Raw genomic sequence first — 13,176 nt, 5'->3', positions numbered from 1 at the left:
AAAAGATGTGGAGAAATGGTCTTTAAACTTTGTTGACTCACGGAACTCTTAGAACTGTGAGGGGTTTTCGGTGAAGTCCATCCCACTTTTAGAAAAATATATCATAAAACAGTATTTAATGTAAATCAATATGTTATATTTACTTTACGTAAAGAAAATATTTTTAATTTAAACATTTTAACATAAAACTAATGTAATTTACTCATTATTATCATTAACATGTACTACAGTTGTCAACTACACTTGCCTATTTAGTGACTGGGGTGTGCTTCCACTTTTTTATTTTTACACGAACTAAAGACTAGTTCTCTAGATCTGTTGATGTTATCTGTAATGGCATTTCCTTTTCTTCGTTTAATTTGTTTTCACATTTTCGTTTTGCTAAAATATACGTTGAGAAAGATTTTTCATTTAAATACGTTGTTCCATATGTCATTAAAATGTTTACAATAGCTGTGTGAAAAATTTCTATGTATCCTGCATGAATCTAAAACAAAAAAATTAGGAGATACTCTTGCTTAAATTTATATTTTAACATCGAATCTGTTCCTCCATTGACAAGATTTATGATTTATCATAGTACTCGAAGAGATTTTTCCTTCTTTGTACGAAATAAAGAAAATATTGTAATCACGAAAAATTCCGGGTACAATATTTCAGCCAAAATATAGATTTTGACTACTATTAAATGCAATTTAACAATTAATGTTTAATTTTCTAATTAATGTCTTTGCGTAACATCTGTACGCAAAAACAGAATAAAGGACTCTTTTCTCCCAAACGAATTACAAAACTGATTTAAAAGAGATTCAGAAGAGATTTTTTTTTCGTGGCGTCTGTACGTACGTATGTATCTCACTTAAAAACGAGTAGTCTCAGAAAGTTGAAATTTTGTGTATGGGACTGCTATAACATGTAGTTGTGCACCTCTCTCTTACTATACAATTTGCCTCACCAAAAGTGTATATATATATACCCACTCTGTTACTCGGCTCAGTTAGCTCAGTTTTTTTCCTTCGTATATGTTCGTAAATGTTAATTGTGTTTTTCTTGCTTTAAAACTGATTGAACTATGTTGTTCTTATCTTCCGGTTAAGGTTTTTATGCCTTTAGTTAATCGACATGCAATATTTGTCGAATTATCAATAATTTAAAATTTGCTTAAGTGCTGCTAAGCCTATTTGCTAACCATAGCATCCATTTTTTGTTAAATCTGAAATTTACCAGAATAGTGACTTAAATATATCTGTTCATTCAGTATCCTTGTGCCGAGTGGGACCATAGCGACACTTTTACTTTTGTGCATCGAAAAACCTGTCTTCTTGCCTGCTGGCCGAATTGCTTATTTTTTTGCGTAGAAACTGCCATTTTAATTGCAAAAATTGTATTTAGTGTTTTATTTTTTTCTATATTTTTCAATATTTAATCACGATATTTTCAGGTTTTATGTACTTTTGCCTCACCGTAAAGTGAGAACTGAACTAATTGAATGAGTAGTCTATCTTTAATGAAATTCAAGGAAATAAGTTTAACAGAAATGCAGCAAAAAATGCATATAATTTAATATTCCGTGCCAGGAAGTCATATGGTGTCCGCATCAGAGTTTTTTATTCAGTCATATTTATATTTTTTTCTCATGAGCAATATTCTTTTATAGTTTTCTTCAGTTGAGAAAGGTTTTTGTCTAAATCCAATTAATATTCAATAAGAAAACTGTTTACGTTTGCGAAGACTTGCACGGCATTTTTTTTTACACGAGATGACTTCGTGTTAACTTTAAAACGTAATCTGTAACTAAATGTATCTTTATATTTTCTCATTTAACAAAAACTAATAAACTAGTGTGAATGCTTTATAATATTCTTTTCGAAATTTTCTTTAGATTTTTAGAGCTCTGAGGCTTCGCGGAAAATAACTTGTAGACAACTGGGCTACAGTAATGATCTCGGATTCCATTTCTACTTCACGGAAAGAGATCGATCTCTTTTTCAGTATCGCATTACCCCGTTTAAATATCATGTTTTTTACATTTCGTTTAGGTCCGAATCGACACCATTTTACCTTTCGACGACTTTAACAGATGACCACCCATGACATGAGTTTGAACAACGAAGACACATCATTTATAATACGGCAAACCACTTACCATTTCCTTTTTGAATTTCAGTCCGTGTAGATTTATCTATTTCTTTTTACGTAAAGAGATTAAATAGTCTCGCTGAAGACACATGATGGTGAACTCTCTGGCAGGTGGATTTTTCTGCAGGGAGAACAGAGAAAAAAGAAGTGTAAAATAGATGTATTCCAGGCAAAAGGCATACAAATCTATGAATACATGGGGGATTGGCTTCAGTTAATAATGGCATATATGGCCGGACTCTTGAATTACGAAGAGAAAGAGGCTAGTATCAAAGCATTTTAAGAGAAAGAGGTTTGTTAGTGTGTTTCCTCTGTCAGGCAGATAGATTCAAGGCTAAGCTTAAGTTACTGACGGAGACGGATGGCACTCTTGCCTCTTGTTGCAAATTAGTTGATTGCTCAACTGCATCGAAAACATTCGTCTTTCTATTTCTCGGCCATTTATAAGTATGCATCAAAAATGCTCCTCCAGATTTTAAAGAAATCAACTGATTAAAGCAACCAAACTGACTGTACTCACACTACATCATAATAATCCGCCGAGATTTTCAAAAGTGGAAGTTCGGTCCAGGTTCAAATCCGAACGGGCTAGTGCATGGGCGTCTTCGCGGCTTTCCCCATATATAAGGGTGTGTACACAAGGCAGTTTCTCTTAGAACGTCCCCTACGAAGGAATCCCTTTCCTTAGGCCCTTTCGTGCTTTGCCACAATCAAAATTAACCAAAACCAAACACTGTACTGACTCTACATCGAAAGCAGATGACAGGATGTTTTCCAGGTTTGTAAGCGCAGATACTTACATATATGAAAAATAATAATTTTAAAGTCGCTAAAACTGATGTCTTGACTCTTTATCTAAATTTTCTAGCATTAAATTGATTAACATTATTTTGTTAACTGGTTAGGTTCTAACTATATTAATTTTAGTGCGAGAAGTTGCTTGCGCATTCTGAGAATTAAAAGTCTCAAATTTTTTGGCGATTAGTGATGTATTTTAGATATGGATAATAATTCGGTAACGTTACTTTTAATTATTAACCGTTTATTTTCAAATCTGGCTATAACCGTTTTTCCCAGAGATTCATAAGTTTCCTACGTAGTTTGAGTTTCCTTTGCCTGGCCAACAAAAGTCAACTGCAAATGACATAGGTTTCGTGACTCGGTTTAATACCGAGTCACAAAACTATGTTATTTGCAGTCGGTATTCACTGTCATCGATTATTGATTTAAACTGAACTTTAAAAAGAAGCTATACTTGGCAGCGTCAGTTGAATTTAGGCAAGGTAATCTCTGGCAGCTTAACTGAACTTTGTTTTTTTAATGCCACAGCATTGTTACCAGAAACAGTATAATTGCTACTGGGCATAGTATCCAGTTCCTCTGAAAAATATCTGACTTACCTCACATTTCTCGAGGTCAACTTCCGTTTCCGAGAAGACTATCTTGTTTGTGCTCTTCCCAATACTCATCATTTAAAACATATCTTTATGTCCTTCAAATTTGTTTAAAATAATTTCACTATTGTCCAGCTTACATTCCAGTTCTGTAGTGTCAACCATTGATTCATCATTAGTCACAAAGCCCTTCAATCGCGTTATTTGTGCTTTCAGATGACCTTTTCTTCGAATAAGAACATTAATATCTGATGACCTCATTTTCCTAATATTAGCAAGTTCTTCAACCAAAAAAAAAAGTGGATTTAGTTCAAATATTGCAGAAATGCTCCGGCTAACCACAGTTGTGGAACATAACTGTGAAATAACGAAATTTCTTTTGAAATTTAATTTTATCATTCTCTAACCGCTTAATTAGCAGCTATATAAAAGCGAAACGAACAACAATCTATTTAAACATTAGTATTGAGAAGAGAACGTTATTCGTGCATGCTCGTTACACGATTTATTGCTAAACAACGACAGTAAAGGAGAACTGTTTCGCTTATCAGACGATTAGGAGCCAACAATAGCTATTATTAACACGAAATGGCCTGCTATTGTAATGTCTACCCATAGAGATTTAACAATAAACAATATATCTAGCAATATTGAATAAATAAGAATTTATTCAATCTACTGCACGGACAGCAAAGCAGAAATTTCTGCAATAATCTAATATGAAATGCACACAGAAGATTGAAAATTAACAAAAGTCGGGAATACCATGTTTTTCTAATTTCAGAACATGGATATGAAATCTGGAAAGCTCACCTGCGTGAATATAACATGTTATTGCTAGCCGTGGCTACAACTACAAAATTACAAATATTTGCGCAACACATCGGGACATCACTTTAATTACTATTTTTTAGGCTAGTCAGGCAGCGATTTAGACACCTGAGGATTATGGAAATAAATGCATATGAAGCATATAAAGGAAGAAGGATATATCAAATGTAAAACAAAATCCTCCATAGTTCCGTAGGTTCCTCTGCGACATTAATAAAAGTATACCTAAGAACAACGAAATATAAATCGCCACCAAAGCATATTGAAATACCAATATTGATTTCAAAATAAAGTAATTAGAATTGTATATAATGAAACGCAGAATACATGCCTGAGACCGACAACATGGTCCGGCCAACCAGTTGGAGAATGGTAAGACTACCGCTCACTGTCTACTGGATTCCTAACTGTGCCGGTTTCAGGGGGCGCTGTGCGCCCCGTTATAGATGTAGTGCTAGAACAGCAGTGCGATGGAGTAAACGTAGTCAAACCATATACGAAGTTCTGGTCCTCCGTCCACCTTTCCCTCTCCCTGCTCAATGAGGAAACGTAAGGCAGCGTGAGCAACATACAGCTTCTCATTCTTGTTGAAATATGGTGTGACATAGGTCCAGAAAATATGGTACAGCTGTGATCTGATTCCGTAACAAGAGGTAGCCGAAATACTTGCTATGCGTTGTTTTTGTTGTCTTGCCTATGATGAAATCTATTTAAATAGAACAATGGGCGAAGATGACAAACTTGGCAATCGGAAAATTGTTGTTATCGTAGAGATTCGTTTCATGAACAAGACCCAGACTTTTAACATTTCAGCAAGAATGGCCTGACAATGAAAAATTTGTGTAGATGTCAATTCGGTGTCGGGGCAGTTATTACAGTTTCTGTAGGTTTTCCTATCTACAGTGTCAGTTTTCAAATCTATGTGATGGCCGGTTCTAGGCTTCACTATAATTTTAGTTAAAAATCTATTTCCATTGATGTTATGGAGTTCTTGCTTTAACGGCTCTGTTTTCCAATACTTAACGTCTTTTCTTGAAAGTTCCTTCAATTTGTATTAGGCAGTGGCATAATAAATAGCTAATAAATAGTCCGAGAAAATAACATTTACGTTATTATTATTGTTAAGATTTTGAGTCGCTTGTGCAGCTTATCTGCTTTCTCGTTACTGTGACGTTGACATTCGCTGGCAACAACTAAGGAAAACAGACGTTATCTAAATATTTACCATCTTTTAGGCGAAAGTGGATCCGCTGGTTATTAGAGAGCTTTACAGGATTGCTTATAGAGCTGCAATCAAATAACAGAAGACAACGAGTCCTTTTGGTTGGTCAGAAAAGGGAAGGCATATGTACACGTCAAGTGTCGGAAAAGTTCCCCTGTTACACTCGCAAAGACGTTTAAAGGTTCTTAATATTTTCACTGTTTTTTCATAATAGGCTTGGATATGCTTAGTGTATCTTAATTCTGCATCTAATACGATTCTTAAGCATTTAATCATGATGTCTTCATTATGAGTTTGTCTTCAATATATAATTTTGGATTATGTCTATGCTTCAAATGTCTATGCTTCTCGTCTGTTGAAGACAACATACAGTAGCCTTTTAAGCGGATTAAACATTGATCTTGGGTTTTAAGCTCTGCGTTCATTTCACGAACCTATTTATTAGTTTCTGGAGCACTGTTTCAATTCTGGAATTTTTATATTCTTGCTGGAGTGTCAGATCGCGAAGTCATATGTTAGACAAGCCGATTGAATACCTTTTTTAAGGGTGAATGTCTATCATATATAACAGGAAGAGAAGAGGGCTTAAAATTGAAGCTTGGAGTACACCTGCAACTATTATCTTGCCCTTGATAAAATTTCCGAGATAAGGGAATTTCCTTCAATACCGTAATAACGTATATGGTTTATTATTTTCCGTCTCCATATTTTATCAGCTGAGGAAGACATATGAAGAAAAGCAGCAATGATCTTTTTGGTATCGTTCTTGGAAGCCATCGATGATAGAATAATTGACTTTGATAGAATAATTGGTCTTCCGCTATATGTTATCTTACATAGGGAGTCTAATCAAAATTTATCTTCCTCTGTTTAATGAGGACCTCCGTGAATTTTGAGTGGATAATTCATTCCATCACCTTGCAAAGGATGATTATTAGGACGATAGGCCATAAAGTTCTTGCATTCTGTAGCGATTTATTTGTTTTAATCAAAGGTACAATAACAAAAATCTTCCAACCAGACCAGACTTCCATGATGCGTTATAGATGGTCAACAAGCACTATCTTGTTCTTACACCAAGATATTTAGCCAATTCTCCAAAAATATAGTAATTTACAAGTGATTTATTTCCCTTAATAGTGTTGGTAGAGATACCTGCCAACAGATATCTACTGTTAGCCCAGCTGCATCAAGGTTATTTCAAGACTGGAAAACAGTTGGAGTGAATGAGTTGTTAAGTGATTTAGCTGTTTTCCGATACTTAACGTCTTTTCTTGAATATAGAGTTCTACAATGCTCGGCTCATTTTTGTTGCTCACTGGCAAATAGTTTTTCTTCTAGTCTGTTTCATCCCTCTGATAGCAATTTTATGTTTTCGTCCGTATTGTTTGCTTAAGTTGATGTCTTTATTCAGTCTCTCTATTTAATCGGGAGTCTATATCCTGGTCCTTGCAGTCAAGATTTCAATGTTCTTTTACTTTTCCTTTTGGTATGAATCTCTTATATGAATTGAAATTTTGCATGAATCTCTCCATCTGTTCCTCAAATTAATCTTCTGGGATATGAAGGCAGAGTTTGTGGAAATATTATGCGAAATCTGACCAGTCTGATTTTCTAAAACTACTTTGGTCAGGGATTTCAGGAATAAAATTGAGCTTCATAACAACAGGTCGATGATTATTCGTTGCATTATCAATGATCTTCCTTGTACAGGTATTGGATATGTGGTAATACTCCTCAGTGAGATCACGATGAAAGGCATGTATTTTCTCCATTGTTTAAGGTAGCAAATTTGGGTCTATCATTAGATCCACCATCTGCTTTCTCTCCACATCCAGTGAATGCAAGCCGCAAGTTGACCTTTTAACATTAAAATCGACCAGCATAGTAATGAAAATCTCTATGTCTTATCACTTAGTGAGAGGTAATCGGCCATTAAACGGCCTTTACCAACATATTACTTGACTTTTAAACGAGTGAAGAATCGAATAAGTTGTATCCAATAATATGGAAGTACTTGTGTATATGCTGTGCTAGAACTCAGAGATTACTAACGACGGAGCCTCCTGTGCCGCCATCCGTAGAATAAGTGAACTTTGAAACATGAGGCGCTCGTGTGGCGCCATCTATTAGCATTTTAATTGACTGGAGCTCTGGTGGCGCTATCTCTTGCAGGATGTATTGTAAGGCCTTTTTAAAATTTCCTAAAAGTTATTCTTCTGATAAGCTATAATTGGCATGAAGTAAAATGATGAAAAACACAATTTTCAGTACATTGAAACACGGTTCACAAGACTAAAACTATTTACACACAAAGTCAATTTGCTTTGGAAGCAACAAAGTCCATAGCGCTTTGTAATTTGATAAATAAATGTATAAGTAAAGAAAATGAAGTAAAATCTTGGCTATATAAGAAGAAAACGATAATATATACATTACCACCGACTATTATATTGAATACTGCGGAGCCTCTTGTGTGGCGTTGTTCAATTGTGAATCATAATTTCCAAGTTTTTTTCATGATATTCTTAGGGTGACTGTCACATTTTGTGAAAATGTTATGAGAAGCTTTCAGAATTGCGATATTGTTGAGATATCTTCTGAAAGGATTCTTTCGGAAATATATTGCAGCGGATTTCCTTTCATTGATTTTAATTTTCCAAGCGTTAAACCATGGAAAGATACAATCTACTGCATTTTGGAGGTTTCGGATGGCTCTTTGCGGATTGATGGATTTGCTGAGAATTGCAGTATCGTTTTCATAGCAGGCGATAATGTTTATGGCTGGGATGAAGTCAGATTGGCTGTCAGATATGTTATAGAGTGTTTCGTCACGTGATTCTTCTCGATAATAGACACGCTAACCAGGATGCAACAATGTCTTTGGACGAGGATTTTCATGGCCTGAAATTCCGTGGTTTGGATTTGATTAATTTTTAGCTTCCTCTATTGGACAATATTATTGCAAGTAAGGAAAGCAAGTCCTCCTCCACTTCCGTCTGTCCTATCTTTTCGAAGAATAGTACAGTTCTTATTGTTAAATTATAAATTTATATTTAGCATAGTCTTTTGAAGGCAATCAATAGGAATGTCATCATTCTGTAGGAAGACCCGAAGTTCATATTTATTTCTTTGTTTCTCGTTGTTTTTTAGTGTCATCATAGCACACTTCAAATCTTGTTACAAGGCATAATCAGAGGTAGACGCATAGACTGCCCTGCACGCGATAGCACTATTCGTAGATGCTGAATTTAAACTCATAATTGAAAAGGATGCCATTGCCCGATTGGGTTCGACTTCTGCATGTTGGTCCTCGTAATTTATTTTACTTAATTTCTATCACCAACCTAAATCAATGGAGACATTCCCCAATCCGCCATCTGGTGATGCGTTTTCTTCATGCCTGTACGGGCTACAGGACTTACCCGACTTAATATTCATTCCAGAAGTGAATGTGATGTCTACTCAATGGTTCTCCATGCCATTAGTCCTGGAATTCTCTGATCTGGCCATCATGATGCTATAAGCAAAATAGGGACGCGTCAAAATGCAATGATTTTACTCGCATTCATCTTCCACATACTTGTCTTTGAGCATTTTCGAAGTTCTGTTGGCTTAGCAGCAGATTCCATGAAAGCTGAAGCAATTGTCGAATTCCTACCAATACGTAACACACAAAATACGCTGTACAACATGGGAACTAAGTCGTGCTGTATAACAATGATAGCTTTCTAAAATAGATTACATTACTTATCTGAACCGAGACGAAATGCAATGTGAACAAGACATCTGTTGACATCCACTGCGATTTCTTAAATTGTTCTGTGTGATCCTCTCAAAACCATCAATTGAAAATTCTCATAAAAGTCATTAGATCTGTATAAGCGTTAGCAACAACTGTTCGGTAATAAGATTATTTTTCATTCTGTTAAGCTGAGATTCTCCTGTTATCGAATTATGATATGCGCTGATTTCCTTCTGCTTTCGCCGGGCTCAACCCTAACTTCAACCAAAAAAGAGCGCGTAAATTTGATTTTTAAATTAAAAATCAATATTAAATTTTTTGTTTTTAAGAATTTTTTCGAAGTGTCATCACTCTTGTTTGTAATTTTATGATCGCTTGATAATGATATGAATAAATACGCATGCTACACCTCTCAAAAGAACCCCTCATGTTCTAGCAGTTTCAGCTACCAGCAGTGTATAATGACATGCAAACTTCAGGATGACTAACCTTTTTCTTTTATCTAAGTATGAGGGAAAGAAATTCCACACTTTCGACAGCTCGACTTATTATAGGCCGAAAGGAAGATTTAACGGCACAACTATAAAATGTGATTATATATTTTAAATCTATTAAGTGAAGTCATGGTTACAAACAAGAAAGGCACATGGTTAGCAACTTAACATCAACTTTATTCCGTACTTCAGAGAAATTCAACTTCTACATAGAAATAACCTCTGCTTCAAATGCAAACCTCTCCTTCTGTTCTTTTGACACTTTCGACTCTTTTGAAGGGAGTACAAGGCGTGTTTCAAATTATAATATCAAGAACTGCATGGATAGACGAATAAAATATTCCAGCTTGAAAGGTGGAAATTGTCGTTTTGAAAACATTCTGACGTTTATAAGAAATAGCGTATGATTGGGAGAATAGAAGAGGGATAGGCATTGGCACAGGTCTGTAAAGACCTATATATATTTAAATGCGTCCTCTCAGGTGCCTGGGAACGGTTTAAAAACTTTCCAAAACAAATTGTCAGGATAATTATTTGACGCTCACTTTAAACAAAACACGCAGCTGACACCAGTCTATATTGCAGGGACTTTCATTGCTGCTACAGGAAATCGAAGAGCTACGCTACCAGATATGCCTTGAGTAACAGGCTGTATAACGTATTTCTTCAGACAAGGGGAGCACGTAATTTGTTGCCCCTAATACTGACAAAGAAATAGGTCTGTTTGGACATTGTGTAGAGAAAGATATCTGACATAGTAAAATCTAGAGGAAGTGAAACCCACGCAAAAGCAGTAAAATGCATCGACAAAGAAGGCTGAATCATTGCAATGGGTGGTCATAATTTTTACCAGCAGATCTAACCTGCACATTTTTACTAATGCCACTGCAAATGTTGCAATATACTGACATCATATTTTTTATTCTAATGTCGAGTTGTTTAAGGATACATTTTGCAATAAATATCAATAACTATCATTGATATCAACTGTTTATATTACATTCTCTTTGTGCCTATCTAAATTTACTTTTTGCACAAACTGGCAGTTCTGCATTTTTAAATACATCTGATATGACAAAATACGGATGGTATGAAAGTTCTTACTCTTTTCTACAAAGTCATTCAAGTTGTACGACATTTTACATTTGCTTCTTCAATTATCCTCGCTAGTATCAGTCACAGTTCGAGGTTCCAGGTGAAATTTCAATAAGGTGGATATTATAAAAAGAATACCAACAAGAATGTCTTTATTTTATATTGCATATTCATGCAGATTATCCTGACTTTTCTAAGCTGTCAGATTACTAGTCTTTCGTGATAATTTAATTCAGCAAAGCTTTGCTTTTAGTCTACACAGTAAGAAAAACGAAATACAGAAGTAGGCTCAATACCAGATGGCAATTACTTTCACAGAAAATAAACATACAGCCAGGATTACGATATTTTGGATAAAAAATGACCTAATCCTAACATCTTAGTCATTAAGCTGAATAATACCGTAGACATTTATAAATTAAAACTGATACCTATTAATAATTAAATATGATACTGGCATTCAGACAATTCATTATAACTATATAATTAAGGAATTATATTTGTTTAATTTTCCACAGAAAATATAGGCGTTACTGATGTATTTTCAAAGGTATTTTATGCTTTGAAGACAACTGGTCCATATATTCTTTTATTAAGAAACGTCAGTTCAAGGTCAAATCAAGACAAAGATAGTGTACTTATACCGCTAATGCAATCGCCGTCAGTCACAACGATAACACATGCAAGGGGCTAAAAGCAATATCCATACGACGACTAAATACGCAGCGATGCTATTACGTTTTACCTTCAAGTCAAGCAGCACTTTACGTAGCAGCCCTAAATCGTAATGCTCTTCCACTTGAAAAGTCGCGTACCAGCGGCAGAAGGAAAAAGTCGCTTAATATTTACAGTTTGGTTCGGGATACTAATCTCGGCAATCAGGCTGATTGCATGGGCGTGATCGTGGTTTTTCTCGTGTCACGTGTATAACGTGTATACGAGGTAGTTTGCTCAAGGAATTCCTCCTCGAAGGCGTACCTCCATTAGGCAGCAGTCTTTGTGTGCTTTACTATAATCAGACAAACCAAACCCACTCGAAACTCATCCAAATCAGCGAACAGCTTTGCAATTTTAATTCATATTTTACCCTCTCTACTTACGTCAGAGAATATAAGGAAATTGTTCGGGATCCAGATGATTCCTCGTGTAGATACAATTTTGATCTGAAATTCTGTTGTAACCTCCAACATTTTGCTCAAAAATTCAGATTTGACTTCGGAAATTCTCCACTTATGCAATAGCTATTCTCGGATTGAAGACAGGAATTTGTAATTAATTTCTCATATATTCATTACTGAAGTATCGTAATTTTAGAATTGCTTTTTACGTATATTAGAGAAGGCATCTACAATCTGAGTAGGATCATGGGAGTTACTGCTCATTTCATGTAATTTGTTTCATATTGCCGAATTCACATTGTAACGTTTTCAATGTCTTTGAAACTTCCCAAACATGGAGTTATTCCTTTGATATGGATTTCGAGCTAATCACTTCTATCTGTCGTTTTAAAAGTTTGGTCATTTTCTCCCTCATTTTATTGTGTGAAATGCGAACTTTATCATTTAAATCAAATGTTCTTTGTAAATTTCGCGTAATCATTTTTCATATCAATCTTGGGCAAAATAAGACCCACAATTATGATTTCTTGCTTATTCTTGGCATAAATAGCTTGGGTGCTGTGTATATTATTTTGAAGTTTATATGCAGTTCGTAGAGCCTTCTATTTCTGAATAATTGAGACAGTTACTGAAACGTCTGTATTATTATCGAAATTATTAATCGTATCATAATTTTCATTTTCTCTGCGAGAGACAATTGGTACTGGAATCCGTAAACAGGCCATTTACCTCATCACAGTTAAGGACGAACTATTGTGTAGAGGATTTGCTGCCTACTGAAGCAAAGAAAATTGAAATCCAATTGGAGAGAAATGTTTTAGAGCCGATGACGACAGCTGGATTTAGAAACAGGAAGTTATATAACATAAAGGGGTTATAATTTTAGATTCTGGAATTTCATGCAATATGTTTGTAATTTAGCACACCTGTTAACATACTCGATTGAACGTGCATTGGATATATCACATATGTCCGACACGGCTTAGCTTCTGGCTTTCTTACTGATGCCGTTAAAAGAGCCAATTTTTACACCAGAACTTTGCAATCCTTGATTTCTAACATAGTTAATATTGCAAGTCAAAGTTGTATCTTAGAAGTACTGTTGCGTCTAAAGCGACTTTTTCTTTGTTCTTGCTGC

The sequence above is a fragment of the Stegodyphus dumicola genome, chromosome 2, assembly GCF_044657685.1.
Source record: "Stegodyphus dumicola isolate Sdum_Otavi_A_Nest chromosome 2, ASM4465768v1".
In the NCBI taxonomy this organism is placed as follows: Eukaryota; Metazoa; Arthropoda; class Arachnida; order Araneae; family Eresidae; genus Stegodyphus; species Stegodyphus dumicola.
The sequence above is the reverse complement of the archived record's forward strand: the minus strand, read 5'-3'. Positions refer to the sequence as shown.